The sequence below is a fragment of the Serinus canaria genome, chromosome 1, assembly GCF_022539315.1.
Source record: "Serinus canaria isolate serCan28SL12 chromosome 1, serCan2020, whole genome shotgun sequence".
Classification (NCBI taxonomy): Eukaryota; Metazoa; Chordata; class Aves; order Passeriformes; family Fringillidae; genus Serinus; species Serinus canaria.
Window position 1 is genome coordinate 75,268,226 of NC_066313.1, and position 21,549 is coordinate 75,289,774.

The window sequence follows — 21,549 nt, forward strand, 5'->3', positions numbered from 1 at the left end:
AACCTCTTAGCAGTTACCTGTACCCTTGACTATAAAAATTAGTGAATAAATTCTAAAGATAAAACATGAGTAGGTGGTTATAGCTATATTTATAGCAAGTTCTCCAGTAAGAAACATAAATCTTACTGTATAAGCTCCACTGACACAGCTGATGCTAGTCATGTATCACTTCTCAGTGGGATATACATATATGGCCACACAGCACAGGCAGTGTTGCGTTTCTCTATTATGGTTACTCCAGCAAAACAAGCAATCTGTAATGCAGCAAACACTGCTGAAACCTCCAATGGCTCATTCATCTACAGAAATAATTGAGATATTACCACCATTTTCTGTTGAAGTATGAAATTACAGATGTCATTTCTTTCCTGAACTCTGGGAAACTTCCTATTTGCATGACCAGTGGTGGTAAAAGGTTGGTTCCCAGGCACATCTTGTATAGACCCATGCATTTAGTGAAAACAAAGAGTAGGCCTTTGATGCTTCTTCCTAGAAAGCAACATACAACTGGAATTCAGATGTTAAGGAAAAACACCAGTTTTCTCAAACATTTGGGATAAATGAGCTAGTTTGATCACCCCGGCTTTCACTCAGGTTATCTTTCAATGTTTAAGGTCTCTGTTAAATTATTCACCCTGATGAGTACACATTTTAATTTGTCCCACAGAGAGAGATAAAAGGACACACAATTGCTTCACAGCTATTTCTGAGGTGGATTGGCTTCTGTTGTCCTTTAGTAAGCGGATGCCACAAGATTGATCACTGTGGAACTATTTTATGGTTGTACTTGTTGGAGGGACAGAATTTTTTCTCAGAGGATTAAAGTTTCTCACTGAGGCTCTCTCTGAGAGTACTCAGTGCACAGCAGGGCTGTTAAATACTCAGCAAACAAAAATGCAGAAATGCATTTCTGCTTTTTTCTACAAAACTCTGAAGTCACAGAATCATATTTTCAAGATGTAATAGAACACTCTCCTGCTTTTTCCACACAGGATCCTATACTCCACCATCTCATGGTCACCAGAACCAAGACTTCTCCCAGCTGTCATATCCCAAACCAGTCCTTCTTTCTTAGTTCAAAGTCCAGCAGCACAGATCCTTAATGACTCTTCCACCACCCATGTCCAAAAGTTACCATCAGTGCTCTGCAGGAACCTCCCAGGCTGTTTGTGTTCCTATTGTAATGATCTTTCACAGGAGGGATCATTCCACATATTGCCCAGTTAAAGGTTGTAGCTTAGTCTGTAAGATTGTTTCCTTGCATCTCCTAGAACAGAAGAATACAATCATTTCAGAGGAGCTGGTGATGTGAGTCCATAACATGGAACAATTGGTAACAACTGTTCATTATTTAAGGATGAACAACCTGAACTGAGATTGAATATTTTAAAGAAAATTAGGGCAAATTACTATCTGTTCAGATTACGTGTGATTTATAAATATTAATAGATATTTTTGACTAATATTTTAGTTTGGAAGAATTGTAATAAGGATAAAGAATTTATAGAGGTGTGCAGCTCATCAAAGGATAGTCAGTATTGCATGGGATGCTGCAAACTAAGTGAGGTTATACATTCATTCATTTTAAACAAAGGCTAATGGATCCTGCTCTACAAGCACAATCCACTGGGCTTTCATGACGGTAGTAGGCAAACACTAACACTTGTCACTTCCCAGTAACTACTCCTCCCAAGATAATACATCCTTCCAAGAAAAGTTTATTCCTGCTTTCCAGATAGGGAATCTCAGGGGGAAAAGTCATTTTTTTACTCTGACTTTTCTCATGTTTTCTAGCAGAGCAAGAAACTGTATCATGTTTTGCTAGCAGAGCAAATAATAGGTGAGACAGTTTGGAGGAGAAGGGGACTGCTGGGAAGGAGGGCACCAGAGGTCTTTGCAGCAATTCAGGTGTTTTCAAGCAGCAGCAGTCCAGCAACTGGGCACTGTGCATGCATAGTGACATGGGCTGGTATTTGAGATGCTCACTCAACTTTTGTGTAAGGAGCAGCTCTGGCCCCAAAACATATGCACTTGCTTCTTTAGGAGTTTTCTAAACCAGACCAGGGACATGCAGAGAAAGAGGTTTCTAGCCCAGCCTGCCAGCCCAGCTCAGCAGCATTCAAAGTCTCAGCAGCATTCAAAGTCTCCACAAAAAGGAAGAGAGTTCATGTGCTGTGGCCCACAAGGAACTTGGCTTTTCTGGCACGTCTTTATGTATGCACACTGGATGTGGGTGGAGGGTAAAGCAGGGGAGCGGGAACTAGAGCGCAGACTTGTATCTAAATAAAGTAAATGAGTGAACTCTATTTATCTGGAGCTGCCAGGCAAAAGCAATGGCAAAAGTCTTTGGCTCGTTACCAGTGCCTGTGACAACATGCAGAGTTAACTAATATGGCAGATATAGACCTAATGAGTTCATGGTAAACAATACATTGTGAAGTCACTCCTGCCAAGATGTGGGTTTGTTCCTTTTGTTTTTGCCAAAAACATAACTTGAGGTTGATAACTCTGATTGTTTCCCCTTTCATTTACTCTGATAACATTGTTTCCTTGGTAGAGCCAGATTTACCCCTTGTCCAGTTCTCTTTATATCTTCATCCTGACAACACCTTTGCTGCTGTTTCCTTCCATGGGTTTTCCCCTTGGGGAATCTGTGCTAAGTCTGGATTTAATAGGGAACCTTGGTTCTGGAAATGTAGGTCTGTATGGAAACCAGCCTTAGATGACAGTTGCAAGGAGGCATTCAAAGTCTTCACTTTCTACTTAGAGATGTGACCATCCCTTCCAGCCCTGAAAGGCCTTTGTGGATCCAGCCTTCAGCCTGAGTCTTTGTACCACAGCCACAGCCAAATGTGAGCAGTCATTGTCTTGTGCCTTCGCAATGCATGAGGCATGAAACAAGGAGAACAGAAACACACACAGTAATCCCAGATTTGATGTTGATTTATGGTCAGATGTTGTGCAACCCATCTCTGAGGCTGGGAGATTCTCCCTGCCAAGGAAGGGCACTCCCAGCAGGTATGTGGGGTAGACAAATAGGAGTGTTAGCCTAAGTATTAAGGGCAGCTGCCAAGGGAAGTAGGGCAGAACAAAAGAGCTCCTGATTTACATACTCCTTTCTACTGCAGATAAACACCTATTTCTACCCTTGAAGTATGTGACTGCATTCAAGAAAAAAAAAAACAACAAGTGTATGAGTATCCTTCACCCAAGCGTGGAGTCAAGCCTTTCAATAGGTAGTGAAAGCTTTTTTTTTTTATTTTGAATTATGTACCTCTGCTTTTCTTCATATTAAATTTGAATTTGCCTGACACACAGCATCATCCTCTCTCACCTAAGGCAGTGCAAGGATGCTGAATGTTGTTCAAAGTACCTTGAAACCATCCAAACATCTCTTCAATAGTATTTTTTCTTTGCACTGCCACACTGCTATTCTTCTGAAACTTCAGATCTGTGGTATGAGACCTGACATTTTCAAGTGAACTTTTTATCTTCTCATTGCATTGTGTCTGCTGAAATTTCAGTTCTATCATGTTTTTAACCAAGTTGTGTTCAGCTTTTTTTCATAAGGAGAGCACGAGAGTGTCAGCAACAGTAGCTGCTAGGTAGAGCTGGCTGGATTATCCTGTCAATTTATGCAACCAGGCCTACAACATGAATCATGTTGTTGACTGGACCGTGCAAGGACAAGTGTCATCTCTTGACCAATCTGTGTTTTGACTCAAGCAGATGTTAAAAGACTGGAGTTAAACTGACACAATATTTAGGAACTGATGTGAGATTTGTATTTTAACTTGTGAAGATATGCAAGGGATTATTTTTAAGTGATGCACCCAACAACACACACACAACCCTACACACCACCCTCAAATAAACTATTTTACAAGACTGGATACTCATATTTTCAAGGGAAAGCATCCTAACATCCTTTGACTTTACACATAATTTTTGGGGCGGGTGAGGCAGCACTGATGTACAAAGCATACTCGACTACAGATGACATCAATGTCCACAGTGGAAAATAACATATTTTTATCTGAGTTCAGATAACAGGACAATATAATTTCATTTTCTAAAGACAAATTTTCCAGTGTGGAAATTCTGCAGCTGGAGACCAAGAGCTGACACTGTCTACCTGTTAAAGCCCTGTTTGCAGAAGGATTCATTCCTCCTGAAATGGATTTTCTTGTTATTTCCACATTCATATTTTCACCACAGGTTACAAAGCTTCCCTTTTTTCACTACCCAGAGCTGCCCTGTGTATTGTTCAGATTTAAACGAAAACTTTACCAGCAGTATCTGACAGATTTTGATATTCAACTGGATTTTTTAACAGATTCACTTATCTCGCTGCTCTCTCATGAAGTCTCTATAAAGCAAATTTTTGTATTTCATTCTAGAAGTTTTGGTCAGTGCTGTTGCTACTAAAGATCACAGCATCTAGGGCTCAACTGGATTAATTCACCTGTGCACTGCAGTACCCCTGAGTGCTTCCCTGCCTCCACTTCTCTTTGGTCTTTTCCAGTAGCACCTCTAACCCTCTCTAGGTAGTCTCCGTATTGCTGTGATATTTGTCCAAATTAGCAAAAAGATCTGTTAGGATGTTATTGATCTGTGTAGTTGCATCCTTACTTTCTTTGTTCTTGACACTCCTGAGCAACTGATTCCCAATAAACACCACAATACAAACCAATTATTTTTGTTCTATCCGCTTCTAGAAAAGGGAGGTCCTCTTAACTTTCTCACACTTAAAAAGCCCAGGATCTGCTGTTACTTTGCAGGTTGTGAAAACAAATCCAAGAGGTCAACCCATTTTCCTCTTAGAAGAGTGGGAGATTTTGAAAAGAAAGAAAGGAAAAAAAAAGGAAGCCCAAACCACAACAATAGAAATCCAACCAATGACAGCTTTTTCCTTCTTGCAAAGGCAGCTGAGTAAAATGCATTCAATACAAAGGTTACAATGTGGCAGTACACAAACCACCTGAAATTACATAATATATTTCATAAACTGAAACTGCAGCACATAAATAATCTACTTGTCAGCATAACATGTTGCTGGGTCACTTGCTGCTTCCTTCACTATAAAAAACTTTTCCAAGGAACAAGAAACTGTCTTCCGAGAGGAATCAGAGAGAGGAGAGGCAGCATGTTCACATTGAGCAGTGCTATTATGCAGAATTACAGGGAACATACCTAACAACAGGGAAATATTTTTTAGGAAATCATTAAGAATTTTACCATGAAGGTTAATACATTTCTAAAGATAAAGTGAATTGTGTTCATTTTAGGTGTTTCAGAAATTGTGTTTTTTCTTTGGTAAGCCAGTTGTAAGGGGCAAAGAATACCAATAGGTTTTTCAGCCTCTACCTACAAATAACTTTGTAAATACAGTCAGTTTAATCCACTTCTTAGGCTGAAAACTTTGGAGTGTGAATTTCAGAGGAAACCCCACAGATACTTGAACACATCCCACAAGAATATTTTCACGTCAGGACAAAAGCAAAGCCTGAGAGCTTACTGACTGCTCCTCAAAATGGTTGGGCTTCTTCCTGCTCAGGCTAGACTCATTGCTGGAATACACCCAGCCATTTCTTTCTTTTAAGCACATGTTTATTCATATGTGTTGAAACATATTCCCTTTGTCAGAAACGTCTCCTGGAGATACCAACAAACAAATGATTGTCTGTGGCCTTGTAGCACATTCCTCATCAAAAAAGTAGCATCAGCAACATAGAAATTTTAATTCTGTAATGAAAATGACTGCAGTTCTGGTGCTGAAAGCTATCCTGAAAAGAGTGAGCAGAGACTCACTTTCTGGCAGCTGAGGCTGGAAACACCTATTTTCAGATGTTTTAAAGAACCCTAACCCTGGCAGATGGGTTCTTTTCCATCAGTGGGTCTTTTAATCTTTGTTTCTCCCTCCTCAGACTGGAAACTGAATTGCCATCTCTCACTTTCTCCCTAAATTTTTTTTGCTGAGGGAAGGTTGTAATGGGAAGGAGAATAAAGGATATTACATGACTGAGCTCTTGCAGTTTCCATTTCTTAGAATCATGGAATCTACCCATCTTTTAAATACCTCCAGGGATGGTGACTCAACCACTTCCCTGGGGAGCCTGTTCCAACAAGTTACAGCCCTTTCAGTGAAGAAATTTTTCCCAATATCCAGTCTAAACCTTCCCTGTTGCAACTTGAGACCATTTCCTCCTGTCACCTGTTACCTGGGAAAAAAGACCACCCCCACCTTGCTATAATATCCTCTCAGGCAGTTGTACGATGTGAGAAGGTTTCCCCTGAGCCTCCTTTTCTCCAGGATAAATAATCCCACAACCCTCCTCCACTCCTCACAGGATGTAGGTTTCAGACCTTTGACCAGATCTGTTGCCCTTCTCTGGAGGCACTCCAGCACCTCAATATCTTCACTGTAGCAAAGGACACAAAATTGAGCCCAAGGTTCTTCTGGTAAGCATGACTGCTAGGTACGGAGACAGTAATGATCACAAAACCTACCACTATTTTTATAGTAGTTTAAATGTTTAAAGATAATATGCTGCCTAATCAAAGGTAATATTTTGTTCCATATATTGAGCAAGACTTAATTTTCACTTTTGACAGCTTTCTGAGCTGTCAAAGTTTGCAGAGTGTGTAGCTATTTTTAACTGTGCAGTTTTATAAATGAACAAGTTTTACAGAAAGAGCTGTTATTAATCAAGTCAGTAACCGGCCTAATGGGTTGAAAACAGGTCCAAAATTCACAGCTCTGCTACTTCTTTCTTCGCTTGACACACTGATGCTTCAGTGAATCATCTAAACTCTTCCATCTGTAAAAACAGAACAGCTATGACCCTTTGCAGATATCAATCAGATTTTCACACTTATAATTTGTACTTCTTTACACTAAAAAGCTATATAATATGATGATAAAATATCAAGCCAATACATGTGTCATTCTAAAATTCTTTACAATATCATTCTAAAATATCAAGTCTGCTTATAAGGAGATCATCAATTAGCACATTGTAAATCTAGTGATCCCACACACATGCTATGTGAAAACCTTGTAAAAGAGAGATTTCAAATTGCTCAACCTAGCCAATAGATACACTACATATGCAGGAAACATTTTCTATAAGAGAAGCAAAAGCACAATGCAAAAGCAGAGAAATCTTTCCATATAATCTATACTGAAGAGCAAAAGAAAAAAAGGAGGGAAAGGGCATACAAGCAGAATTAATTGCTCTAGTTTTTGTTTGTTTGGAAACTGATGCAGAACAGATTATTGTGCATGTAGTGCTTTCTTCCATAAACAAGCAATTACATTTGGTCAAAAGCAAAGCTGCTTAAAACACTCCTAGCTAGCTATAGGTAAAAGCTCAGAAAAAAATGTTGCCTAAAATGTTTGTTATTATGGAAAATGATAATAAATGCTTTTTATTATGGAAAGCCCTTAAGACCCTTGAACATTTTAGTAATAGGCTGTAAGATCATCTTCCAGAGAACAAATGCAGCATCAGCTTCTAAAATTGCTTGAACTGGAGTGGCTGGGAACTGATACTTTGTGTATCAGAAGTCAATCCAGGTTTATCCATCCAAAACTGTTAAAGCTTCAGATGAAGCAAGTACTAGAATAGGGCCCACATTTATCTGTTTCAATACTGGAGTTAAAAACTTTTAAATTCCATATTTAACCTTGTATATTGTTACAAAAAAAACTCAGTGCTTTATTATTAGCAGTCTCTAGGACATTAAAAAATTCTTTTTTAACTGACATAATATTGGTCAGAAGTGATTTCTTAACCAAGTCCTGCTACTGCTGCAGCAATACCTCTCTTTTGCTTATGGTAAAAAATCAAGTATGTCCAAGCAGAAATGGTTTATATGCATTCTCTCCATAAGAAACAGAAATACATTTTTCATTATATTGTACATACTGAATTGGTTTGTACTTTGCAATTTTCTTTCTGATAAAATCACATTACTTGTCTATTACCACCTTTCTATTACTTATTGGTGTGTCCCAAAAATAAGCATCCCCAGATACATTAAGCCTCATATTGAAACAGACAGATTTGGGTTTTGAGAACATTCTTAAAAAGGGATGAGAAAATGCAGTTAAAGAACAAAGTATCATCCTTCTACTCCCATATCCTTAATTTACAGTTCCTGGAGACAAGGAGCAATTCCTGCATTCTACTAAAATGACTTCCTATTCTTTCTGTTATCAGATAACCCAATCTTCTAACACTGCCTCTCAGCCGTAGGTGGTTTTGTTAATATTCACACTGACCTTTTCCTTTATGGTTCACTTGGTAACAGCTGATGCTGGGTATCTGCCTGGGGCTTGAAATACTCCATCCAATAACCCTGGTGGAGTTCCTCTGAAGGCCAACAAACCTTTCCAGAAAAAAAAATGTTAGCGTTCAACTGTACTCAGCTGAGACCTCAGAGGTTTTCCATATGGCAAATGTTGCCTACTACAGAAAAAAAACCCAGTATGTTCAGAAATCTTGTGCATAGATGGATGCTGTCCCACCAAGGATCCTCATTAACACCCCCATTTGCTTCATGGGGTAATTAATAAGGAGGAAGGCACATATATGGTGCAAGATGCCCATGGTCAGAATGGATTGAGGTGAGATTTAGGACACCATTGTAGTACAAGTGCATAGTTCAACATATTTGTGTCTAGCTCACCTTAAACATGATGAGCTGAACTGTGACATATCAAGAAGTTCTGTCTGGTGCTGACCATGGCTATTGTTTGAACATCAATGCTGCTGATACATGCTTTGAAAGAGCTGTCAACACAGAGAGGGACTTTGGCTAAATGGCTAATCCATAGGGAAGAAAACTACCTTTTTTTTTCCCCTGGAATGCCACCGGATCTGAAAAGAATGAAGATGGCCAAAAAAAAGAGTGTTCAGGACTGGGCCTTGCAGAGGGACTGGTGAGGAGCAAGACCAGTGGACTTTATCTAAAGAAAGTAAGGATACCGACAGAACAAAAAATATTTCAGCAGCCAGGCTGCCAAAAGTGAGCTGACTCAAAAGTCACATGGAAAGGTCAGTCCAGGCAGAAGGGACACACTGCACCTGGCTTATCTTTTCCCTTCTCATGATTAAATATGTATTTTTCACTCCTGCTGTTATGCAATGCATCTGTACAGTATGAAACCATTGCCACATCCTCCTAACAGGTGCTGCCACATTTTGTATCGGGGTGAAGCTGGAATCATATAATTTGCGTTTGAAATTATTTGGCATACAGAGGTCCCATTTAACTTTCACTGCAGTGCCTCACTATTTTGGGTTTTTTTTAACAGCAGTTTGACATATCTGATAACCAGAACAGACAGATGGAACAGAGATGATGAAACACAGCCAATCCTTCATGTAGTGGTTCAATTCTCCTGTCAAGGAGATTTTAAAGTTAAGGTTTCAGTAAGGAAGAAGCCAGGCCTGAGGCAGGGTCAGGAAGATGGATGATCCCTCTTATGATCCTTGTGGATCTCTTCCAACTCAGAATATTCTGTGATAGTAAGATGTTAATACTGCCAATAGATAAATTAAAAAATTATCAATTATTCTTAAATATAGGACCTGGAAAATGGTTCTGATGACAACTGTATATATTAATTGCATGCTATACATAAAAAAGGGAAACAACAATTTAGTACAGGTTTTGGGCAGGAATTTGTAAACTTCAATGGCAATATAACACATCCTGCTGGGAAATGAGGGAGATCTGTTCACATCTTAATTTACATACAGTCATATAAGTAGTTTAGGATAGAGTCAACCTGATATATATTAGTCTTAAATGAAAAGAATAAAGATTAATTAAAATATACAAAAATAAATGTATTAAGCAAATGGTGTTGAAATAGATTGAATTGAAACGTTTTCTATTAAATATGTAACTGTTTGACAAATAACTCTGATGTAATGTCATGTGTAGTTGGCTTGTTATTTGGTAGAAGGGGAAAAAAAGGCCAGAATTCAAGACTTACAAGCTTTAGGAGGACCACACCTCAATAAACAGCTTTTACAATTAAAGAAGACAACAAAGTATATTGCAAATTTATGTCACATACTTATTATTTAAATGAACTCAATTTGCAGTACAGCCCCACTCAGATATCTGGAAGTTAAGCCAGAACAAGAAAAGCTACAACAACTTGCAGCCATTCCTAGGACATGCTATATGAAGTCCGAACAGTTTAAAAATGACAAATCAGGACACAAGACACATCATGGGTGAAATTCAGTTAAGGAATTCCAGCTTCTAAGAACTTCAGCCCGGGACTTGGTTGCTTTTGACAGGATGAGACAAAACACAACTTTCATGCTGCATGGACCAAATGACATACCTGTGTTGCAGAAGCTGATAAGTACCACCCAAAACTGAGTTCTTGTCACTACCTGAAAAGTGGAGGCAGAGAAAAGGAACAAGACTGAATTTCTAGAATATTCATGCAAGACACTGTTCTCTCAAAGAAGCATCTCAGGAATTTCTTCATTTATAAATTTCAAACCACTTCAAACACTAGAAGTATTAGGATGTAGTTGCCTGGAAACTGCTTCACCAGTGCTTGTGATACAAGTTTCTGCTGTGATTAATGCCAGGCTGAAATCTGGCTGTTGAACACAAGCCTTTTGGTAAGTATCAATGTTCTGTCCTGAGTTAAAACCCAGCCAACAAGACCACTTTCTAGAATTATCATCTTACAGACTGCATTTCCCCATTTTTCCAAAACATTGTTAAAAAACAGCCACGAAACAGAATAGGTTAACAGTAACTAACATCAGCTTAAGACAGCTAATGATTTCAGGATTTCAAGTTTTGCTTTTAGCACTTAGACCCAAGAGAGACCATAGCTCTGAACCAGGTTAACCATACCTGAAATTAATTGTAATTAAACAATGCTGCATCAATACCTTTGGAATTCAGCACAGTTGATAGTGCTTCATGTAGTTGTTGTCAGGGATTAAGATCTGATTTGAATTTCTAGTCTGAATTTGCCTTGCTTCAGTATCCAATCTCTATTATGTCTTCCTTAACCAAACTATAAGAGCCTCACAGCATTCTCTACTCACTTAGAAAAAACCTGATTTTGGGTTGTACACTCCTCGGATTTTTACTTGTTAAGTTGAAGTGCTGTTCCCCAGATCTCCTACCACATATTCCTTGACTATGGATTTTTGTGGCCCTTGTATCAATTCTTCAGTACAACATTTCAAAATCTCAGCCCCAGTGCTGACCCAGTAACAAGTGGTTTAACAGTGGTTTCACAGGTTCTGTAGGACAAGGGATAAAATCACCGCAACACATTCTGTTTACATACACTACCTGCAATAGTTCTCTTTGCCACATAATTACATTAGAAGTCTGTTTATGGGAAGCTCCATGTTCAGAAGATTTCTTACTGGTGCTATTTACCAAGACATAATGTATATATTTAAGTTCTTTTCCTGTTCCTAGAAGCATGACTTTGTAGGTGATTACACTAGCAATAGACACTAGCATACTATGTTAAGAGGTATGGTGCAATTAAAACAGAAGAGAGCAACCTTTGTTTACATGCAACGTAAATAGGCAGGGTTTTGTCACATTTGTTTCTGGAATACCAGTGAAAATGTTGAATAGTACCACTATGACACCAATCTTTTAGAAAGACTCTGTCAATGGTCTCTAAAAATATTTGCCAGGCTTCACTTCAACACTTGGACACAGGTCTGTTATAAAGGCCTGCCCACGTCATACTGCTCCAGGGAACTGAAACAGAGACATTAAGAATAGTTTTAATGAAATATGAGTAAAAATCATTTATGTGAAAGCACAAGCAGCAGCAAAGTTTCAAGGGACAGCATGAATTGATAACTGAGGACATGACTAACAGCAATTAAACTAGTAAATGCTGAGGAATGAGCTGTTTACATCAAGACCAGGAGGACAGAGCTCTGATAAGGCCATAGTAGGATGTCTTGTCAGCAGAGGACCTGAGGTCTGATAGCAGGAGGATGGCAGCAGGGTTCCAGCACAGTGCATGCCTACTGCTTCTTCCCCAGCATGGAAAAAGGCCAAAAAGTTACTGAAATGAGGAAACACACACAGGTAACAACCCTCCCTACAATTTATGGGTGATTAGGTAAGCAAGATGATGTTGGAACATCACCTTGTACTAGCTGATGGATACAAATACCTGGGTGGCTCTGGTATTTTTATCTGGTATTTAACCCTGGCAGGGAGCTCAGCCCCACACAAGCACCTGTTATCCCCCTCCTTATGGGATAGGGGAGAGAACTGGAAGAGTAAAAATGCAGTAACTTGTGGGGCTGAGGTAAACATAATTTGCCAAATAAAACAACAACAAAAAATAATTTAAAAAGCTAAAAAAAAGGCAAGCAAAGATAAAAAAAGCCCTAAATCAAGAAAAGTGTTGCCAAAAGCCTAATTGCTCATCAGCGACAGATGTCCAGCCAGTTCCCAAGCTGGACATCTGCTCCAGCTGATCTCCCTCCCCTCCAGATTAATTCTTGATCCTAATGTCATATGGTGTGGGATGTCCCTATGGTCATTTGGGATCAGCCATCCCGCCTGTGTCCCCTCCTCCCAACTCCTTGTGCACCTCCGATCTGCTCCCTGGTGGGCTGAGAGCAAAAAAATCCTAGACTCTATGTAAGGGCTGCTCAGCAACAGCTAAAACATCCCTGAGTTATCAACACTGTGTCAGGCACAAATCAAAAACACCCCTACCAGATACTGTGAAGAAAATTAACTCCATGCCAGCCCAAACCAGCACAATGGACAAGTTTTCCACTGCCAAGGAAGAACCCCAGACACGTGGCACTTACACAAGGGTCACCACTCCTTCTCTCCCATGGGGACCTCCAGCCTGCCTGGAGTAGCTGCTTTGACATGGGCTTCTTGGTGCTTGTCAACATGTGGGTGTTAAAAAAAACACAGCTGGGTGAAATCTATCAGATTCAACATGAGGGACTGAAATGGGTTGTGTTTAAAATAAATACCAAGTTCCCTTTCCTTCTGGACTTGAGCTGAATTTTGTCCCATTAATTTCATCCTGCATCTTTTTCTATAAGCATGTTTTACTATTGGCTGTGAGCCATTTTCCCCTGAGGATGTGCAAGCAAGTTAATCCTCCAGTTCTGAGCCCACATTTTAACAAAACAGCTCTTCACCAACACATCACTGCCTCTTGCTTTACCAGCTGGTGCATTCCTTCAGTTCTGATTCAGTTCCTGCATTTTGGATCTCCAAAACAGATAATAAGCAATTTTAGCGTAGTGTGTCACCTCCCCTATTTTTTATCATTCTCAACTAAGTCAAAAAGAAGAAGAAAAAAATCACAGTCACAGAATTTGTCTAGGTACATTAAAATTTTTTTTTTCAAGGCTTTATTGTCTATTGTGTTTGTAATTTTGTAGTCTCCTGGCACACTGGGATGAGAAAATATTCAGCTGTTTCAAATTACGGATGCCGAATAAGGATACAACACCGCTGGCAATGAAAGAAAAAAGCTTTAAGCAATCTAAAAAAAAAAACCTCGACAGGCTGTTGTTGATGAAGAGAGTTTTTCTTTCCTGACACAGGCCTTTAAAAAGTCTAAGAAGTAAAAATTGACTATGTTGACAATTTTTCCATCTCATTACACCAATTGTAAAAAGGGTTGGTCCCCTTAGTGCCTTGTTATTGATTACTATGGGTAATGTGGCTACTAAAGCTTCACACAGCTCCGGGCTTGTCCCTCCCCAGACAACGTCCATGGAGTTCTGAGAGTTATGGAATGAACAATGAACAGTTTTGCTGAACTAAGGTCCTTTCCTTACAGTTATCTGTGCATCCTTGGGAACTTATCTCTTCCTTTTACAGTCCACACCACTGATAAAAACCCAAGGTACTTACCAGCTCTATGAGAAATTTCACTTCTATCTTGATACTAATAATGTTGACTGGAGCAAAATGGTACAGTCACTTTCTTTTCAGACTTCTTCCAGGCTTCAGAATCCTTTTTTTTTTTTTTTCCCCAAACAAATTCTAACTCAAAGTTACTTATTCAATGGCTTACCAACATTTTCTTGTATCAAGTCTAGGCTCGTAGGCATCTGCTTTCCCTCATACACTTGGGAAAAAATCGGATGTGTGTATTGTAAATCTGTGCGTCTATTGTGTACCTGCGTAAGGTCAGTAATTGCCAGCATATCAAGAAAATCCGCGTACTGCAGAGGGCACCTGCTTCTCGAGTGGTTTCTCAAACCTGTTTCTTCCGCCGATTTTCCAAGCCGCCCTAGCTCAGCTTGGGGGAAAGCGGGGCGTGAGTGCAGGTGCGTGCCACAGGCTGAGATTGTTTATTGTGGAGAGAAGCATGACCGTGCTAAAGTTTATTTCGTGTTTAACACGGGCGGGTTTTGAATGAGGCGCTCGCGTAGGCATGAACAGAAGAGGTTCTCGGAGTGGCTGCGGTTGGCCCGGCCCCCACCTCCTCTCTTCCGTCTGTGGGAAGGGAGGTCCTAGACCTCGGCAGGCCGAAGCGGGCCAGTTCAGAGAGGGCCTCAGCTTCTCCTGTGAGAAAGGCAGAAATTTTGTGAGGTGTTTTCTTCGGGGCTCTGAGGCAGGGACGAAAACTACGGCCGAAAGTCACGGGGCGGTACCGCGTCCCCCGTGAGGGAAGGGGGCAGCAGGCGCTCTGAGAGGGGCCGAGCGGCGCCTGCGGTTCGCCCGGGACGGCCAGGACATGGGCCGGCTACTGAGGCCGGGCAGAGCCAGAAGTCGTGTGGCGAGGGTGGAGCACCATACCAGGCCCACGGCCCGCCCTGCCCGTGCCGCCCCTGGCCCCCGCCCGTGCCGCCCCGAGGGGGCCGGGAATGTGAGACCTATGGGTGGGAACGCGCTCCCCGCTGCTGGCGCCGCTTGTGCTGCGGCGGGGCAAAGGCGGAGTTGAGCCGAGCTTCTCGGGGAGGCTGAGGTCTCGTTTGTAGGCGGGAACGGCTCCACGGCGGTTTCCAGAGTCACGAGTTGCATGGCGTGGAGCTCGGCCCCTCTCGTGCCGGGTGTGTCGCCACCGCGGGGCCGTCCCCGCGCCGTGTCCCCCGCAGCGCTCCCGCATCTCCGCTGGGAGACGCTCTGTCCGCAGGGAGCGACGGGCAGCGGGCAGTTCTCGTCGGTGCACGCCGCAGAGGTCAGCAAACAGAGACATCTTTTAATAAACCCCTTCGAAGGGGAAACTAAGGTACTGTAAGTGTTATTCGTGCCACAGGGGTAAGAGAAATGAGACCTTTCTCCCAAACTTTAAAATATGAATTAGCAAACGCTGCGTGATTTATCAGTTTCTCTGTTCTCCCAAGAAGGGTCTGTTGGAATTTTGCAAAAGGAGAAGACTAACGGATAGTCTAAGATGGTTTACCGTGTTAAATTCTAAAATACCTTCTCTTGCACTCCTGCAAATAAGAAAAGCCAAGGACTCTCTGGTATGAAGTAGAAGAATTCTAAAACAGGGAAGAAGAGCAAGCTCACCAAGACCATCCTGCCTGAGGGTTTAAAGAGCAGCGCAGTTCTATTCCGAAATCAGCTGGCAAAGGAACTGGAGAAGGCATCAGCTAAGAATTGCAGCATCCAGCCAGAAGTCAAAATTGGTGCATCCAACAGTTTTATCCAACTCACTGTAAGTTTCTTCTGTGCAATTATTAATGACTCCTAGTTTCCTACTAGCTGCAAAATTATTAACACTATTGTTGATCTTATGTAAATCAGAGTGACAAAATTAATAAGGATTTGGTTGAAATTTGAAAGCAAACTCGAATTCTACACCAGATAACTCTCAAAGGAGCTCACTAAACCTTGAATATGCGTTCAGTACACTCACTTCACATTTACCAAACTGGGCCTGGATAAAAGAAGTATTCACAGTAGCTGTAATTATAGTTGTCATCTGTATGATATGATGGTGTGATTAAATATGGAGAAGAGACTAGACAAAGCAGAGTCTTGTTAGTGTCTAAAAAAGGTGGAAATTATGCGTTTTTCATTTTTACCTTTTTTTCCTCCTCTATATTCATTGTATTCCTTATGCATATATATGTAGCTTTGTAACTTCTTACTGTACTTAGCTTCAGCCCTTTTTCTAGGCAGGAAGACAAAACAAATTCCAGGATCCCTATGCTATCTTGGGTCTACTATGGCTACTAAAGTTCAAAACAGCTTCTTGAGAAACATTTTCCTAAACAAAGTACAGTAAATACCAAGGGAGGTCTCCAGAAAAGGGGCTTTATCTGAGGGGGAATTGCATCCTCACCTGTCCTCCTAATTGGTGATTTTTGTCAATTATACTAATTTCCTAAAACCTATAAAACTGTATTCACCATTGTGGGAATGGGATATTGTGGACATTTTTCCATAACTGCCTCTGGAGACCTTCAAATAAAGATCAACTTTTTCATTACTTCCTATACTAATTTTATCTCAAAGTGTGTGTTGTTTCATTTCTAGGTTGAAAAAGGCATCAGAACACCTAGCTGGATGGGAGTCTTGATCTGCTGCAGGGTAGGAAGGCTTTGCAGAAGGGTCTGGATAGCAGGGATCCATGGGCAGTAGCCAATGGTATGAGGTTCAAAAAGACCAAGTGCTGGGCCCTGCCATGGGTCACAACCGCCTGTAGTGCTGTAGGCTGGGGACAAGTGGCTGGAAAACTTCCCAACCGAAAAGTACCTCAGGGTGCTGGTCAGCAGCCAGCTGAACATGAGCCAGCAGTGAGCCCAGGTGGCCAAGAAGACCAGTGGCATCCTGGCTTGTTGCTTATTGCATCAGCAATAGTGGGGCCAGCAGGACCAAAGCAGTGATTGCCCTCCTGTATCAGCACTGGGGAAGCCACAGCTCAAGTCCTGTGCTCAGTTCTGGGTCCCACATTACAAGAAAGACATTGAAGTGATGGAGCAAGTCCAGAGAAGGCCAATGGAACTGGGGAAGGGTCTGGATCACAAATCCTGTGAGGAGCAGCTGAGGGGGCTGGGGGTGTTTAGGCTGGAGAAAAGAAGGCTCAGAGGAGACCTGGTCCCTCTCTACGACTGCCTGAAAGGAGAGAGTAGCCAGGTGGGCATCAGTCTGTTCTCCCAGGCAAAGGATGAGAGGAAACAACCTCAGGTTGTGCCAGGAGAGGTTGAGATGGGATGCGAGAAGAAATTCCCTCACTGAAAGAGTGGTTAAGCATAAGAATGGGTGCCCTCCCACCAGGGAGCTGGTGGAGTCACCATCCCTGGAAGCATTCAAAAAATGGTTGAATGGGGCACCTCACAATATGGTTCAGTGGGCAGGGTGGTGTTAGATCTAAGGTTGGACTCGATGATCTTTCAGGTCTTTTCCAACCTTAATGATTCTGTCATTTATGTAAACACACAGTTACTCTCTGAAAAACACAGGTCCTGTTTTGCTCATCTTCCTGTCCTCTCTCTCCCTCCTATACAGTCAGAGCAGCTGTTAAACTTTCTGGGATGTGGACTAAAGCCCACCTCTGGGGTTAAGGTGGTTTATGCAGAGCTTTGACTCAGGACTAGGAAAGAGCATGGGAAAGGAATAACATTTAACAGCCACATTAGAAACCCACTGAATTACAGCTCTCATGTTACCCTGGTGCTGTGCTGAATGACACAAAATCCTGTCCTGCAGTGGAGTCTGTAGGAAGAACAGCATTGGGTAATCTTTGATTTTCCTCTTCCTCGTGGAGGAGGAGGATTTTACTTGTTACTTCCCCTTTGCTAATTTGTCTCCCTTTCACATTTTAAGGCAAGACCCAGTTGTTTTATTACCACGATGGTCAGTGAATGTTATGCTAAAGTACTACATCAAGCTGTGAAAGAAAGAGGTAAAAGCAAGTTGTAGAGTATGTATAGGTGGCTTGCAATTGCTTCCAGGAAATTTTAAGAAGCCCAACAACTTTGTGTAGACGTTTGTCTGTAACTACAGAAAAGTTTTTCCAAAGATTATGCTGCTAATAAGCCAATTTTTAAGAATAGCAAATGGCAGAGGATGGAGTCACGTGGTTCAGAGAATATGACATTGAACTATTTTAAGTCAGGTGTCATTAGGCTGAGCTAAGGGGGAATATGGAAAAACACAGAAGCTTTACAGTATATTTGTTATATTATTAAGCATACAGACATACACATTCCTGTATCTACCTGGCCACACATGAGTGCAGATTGAATTGCAAGAGCGGGGTGTCATAATTCACTACTCTTGCATATTGTTAGTTTAGAATGATCAAAGTTAATTTGATTCATTTCAGGATGTTTTCTCTGTAACAGAAAATTATATGCAAAAGACCCTCTCAGCAGGTTTGATAGTCTAGACAGCAGCATGCTACCCTAAAGACTGTCATATTTAGAGGTTAACTGTACCTCTTAAATATTTAAAACTAAGGAACTGAAAACACGCAGTTTCAGCCCAAAGACTGATTCCTCACACACCACATTCACAGCAATGCTGACAGAAACAACCTGGCTAGACACATGGATATTTTAACTTCAGTTACTTAAATCTCTGTTGAAAATGTGATTAAAGTCTTGTCACACACAGCTTAGGCTGAGCTAAGGGGGAATATAGAAAAAACACAGAAGCTTTACAGCTCCTTCTTTGAGGCTTGAAGATACAGTTGTACGCTCTAGTTTATGCAACCAATCCAATAGCATTTTCTATGGCATGCACTTAATAATTACCTGGCTGCTGAACAGGTTCATTTTGTCTTGGGTACAAATCAAGCAAGCATTGCAATGCACTGCAATATGGAATATTTGCAATATCTACAGAGCAGCTGTGGGAGTTCTGGACAGGCAGAGCCTGAGACTTTTAACCCTTTTCTTGGACGCTGGAAACTTTACAAATGCTGGAGTTGAATGAGAAGAAAGATAGAGATGAGATGAGATAAGAGGAAATGGGCCACGAGAGAAGTTGAAAAGAATCTTAGGTGGGAGGAGATGATGGAGTGTTCTTTGGCAGGACTTTTCTTGTATGGCCATGGACAGAACGATTTTTCCTGTGACACAGAGACTGCATTTAGGGGGGAGGCAATGGCTTGGAGACAAGAGGGTGCAGTGATGTGATGTGAAGGAGTGGCGTGAGCAGAGATGACGGGTGAGGAGGGTGGTGGTTGTGCCCTCCATCTTCAGGGAAGATCTCTGTTCTTAAGATCCCTCAGCCCCAGGGGGTGAAATCTGGGGGGGACAGGTGTCCCAAAAGTGAGAGACTGTGCTTATTTTGGAACTGGGCAAAGCACCCTTAAAAAGGAAAACCCTAGAAGCAGCTCTGGTCCATGTGCAGTGGTGAGAGCACTGCTTTGCTCTATTTCTGATCACATCTCACAGCAGACACCAGGGAGAAGGTGTTTTTATGGGGGCACTGGCATTGTGCCAGGCTCAGACTATGACATTTTTGGGGGTAATCTACTCAAAGGAGCTCTAACTTCTTAGCAGTTACCTGTACCCTTGACTGTAGAAATTAGTGAATAAATTCTAAAGATAAAACATGAGTAGGTGGTTATAGCTATATTAATAGCAAGTTCTCCAGTAAGAAACATAAATCTTACTGTATAAGCTCCACTGACACAGCTGATGCTAGTCATGGATCACTTCTCAGTGGGTGTTGTGTTTCTCTATTATGGTTACTCCAGCAAAACAAGCAATCTGTAATGCAGCAAACACTGGTGAAAACCTCTAATAGCTCATTCATCTACAGAAATAATTGAGATATTACCACTGTTTTCTGTTAAAGTATGGAATTAAAATGTCATTTCTTTCCTGAACTCTGGGAAACTTCCTGTTGCATGACCAGTGGTGGTAAAAGGTTGGTTCCCAGGCACATCTTGTATAGATCCATGCATTTAGTGAAAACAAAGAGTAGGCCTTTGATCCTTCTTCCTAGAAAGCAACATACAACTGGAATTCAGATGTTAAGGAAAAACACCAGTTTTCTCAAACATTCGGGATAAATGAGCTAATTTGATCACCCCGGCTTTCACTCAGGCTGTCTTTCAATATTTAAGCTCTCTACTAATCCACAAAGTATTCACCCTGATGAGTACACATTTTAATTTGTCCCACAGAGAGAGATAAAAGGACACACAATTGCTTCACAGCTATTTCTGAGGTGGATTGGCTTCTGTTGTCCTTTAGTAAGCGGATGCCACAAGATTGATCACTGTGGAACTATTTTATGGTTGTACTTGTTGGAGGGACAGAATTTTTTCTCAGAGGATTAAAGTTTCTCACTGAGGCTCTCTCTGAGAGTACTCAGTGCATAGCAGGGCTGTTAAATACTCAGCAAACAAAAAAGGAGAAATGCATTTCTGCTTTTTTCTACAAAACTCTGAACTCAAAGAAGCATATTTTCAAGGTGTTATAGAAAAGTCAGGCAACATAACTTTGAATAATTAAGACTGTTTACATATGAGGGAAGCTCTCAGAAGCCTTGTTGAAGTCAAGGTAGACAGCATCCACTGCTGTCCCCTCAAACCCTCAGGTAGTCATGCTATCAAAAGCAATCAGGTTGATCAAGCAAAGTTTCTCCTCAGTGAATCCACAGTCACTATTCCTGATAAGCTTCTTTCCCTCCATATGCTCAGAGATGACAACCAGGATGAGCCAATTCCATCAGCTTTTTGGTGATTGAGGTGAAGCTGTGACAGCCTTGTAGCTTTCTGGGCCTTCCTTCTTTCCCATTTCCAAGACTGAATTGACATTGACCTTTCTCCAGTCCTCAGGCACCTCTCCTGTTCCCCATGACCTTTCAGTGAAGGAGTACCAGTAGCAGTAACATCTGTCAGCTCCCTCAGCACTCATGGGTGCATCCCATTGGGGCTCATGGATTTGTGGATGTCCAGTTTGCCTACTTGATCTCTAACCCAGCTCTCTGTGACCAAGTGAAAGTCCTCCTGTCTCCAGATTTTCTTTCTTGGCTTCACAGTCTGGGATTGCTGAGGGCAGGCTTTAGCAGTAGGAACTGAAAGAAGGCGGTCGGTAACTGCTCCTTCTCTGTGTCTTTCGTCACCTGGGCACCCACCTAACCCAGCAGCTGGCCTATGTTTTCCCTAGCATTTCTTTTCCTACTGATGTACTTGAAGAAGCCCTTCTTGTCCTTGATTGAATTAGGGTCATAGTCCTTCTTATCTCATCCCTTCATACTCTGACATTCCTATATTGCTCCCAAGTGGCCTGTGCCTTTTTCCACATTCCATAAACTTCCTTATTTGTTTGAATTTTGCCAGAAGCTCCTTGCTCATCCATGCTTTTTTCCTCCCCCTTTTCCTTGACTTCTTGCTCAAAGGGATGCACCAGTCTTGAGCTTGGAGGATGTGATGCTCTATAACGGCAGGGTTTTCTGGGTCTGTCCGACCCTGGCAGCCATTGGTGTCCCGGATAGAGGAGTACTGCTAAGCACAGCCTGTCCAGGTGCCTCAGGCAGGCTCCTAGCCACAGGCAATCTTAGCAAGCAGCTCAGCTCTTTAGGTGAGATCAGCTCTTTGGTGAATTCAGCTCTTTAGCAATT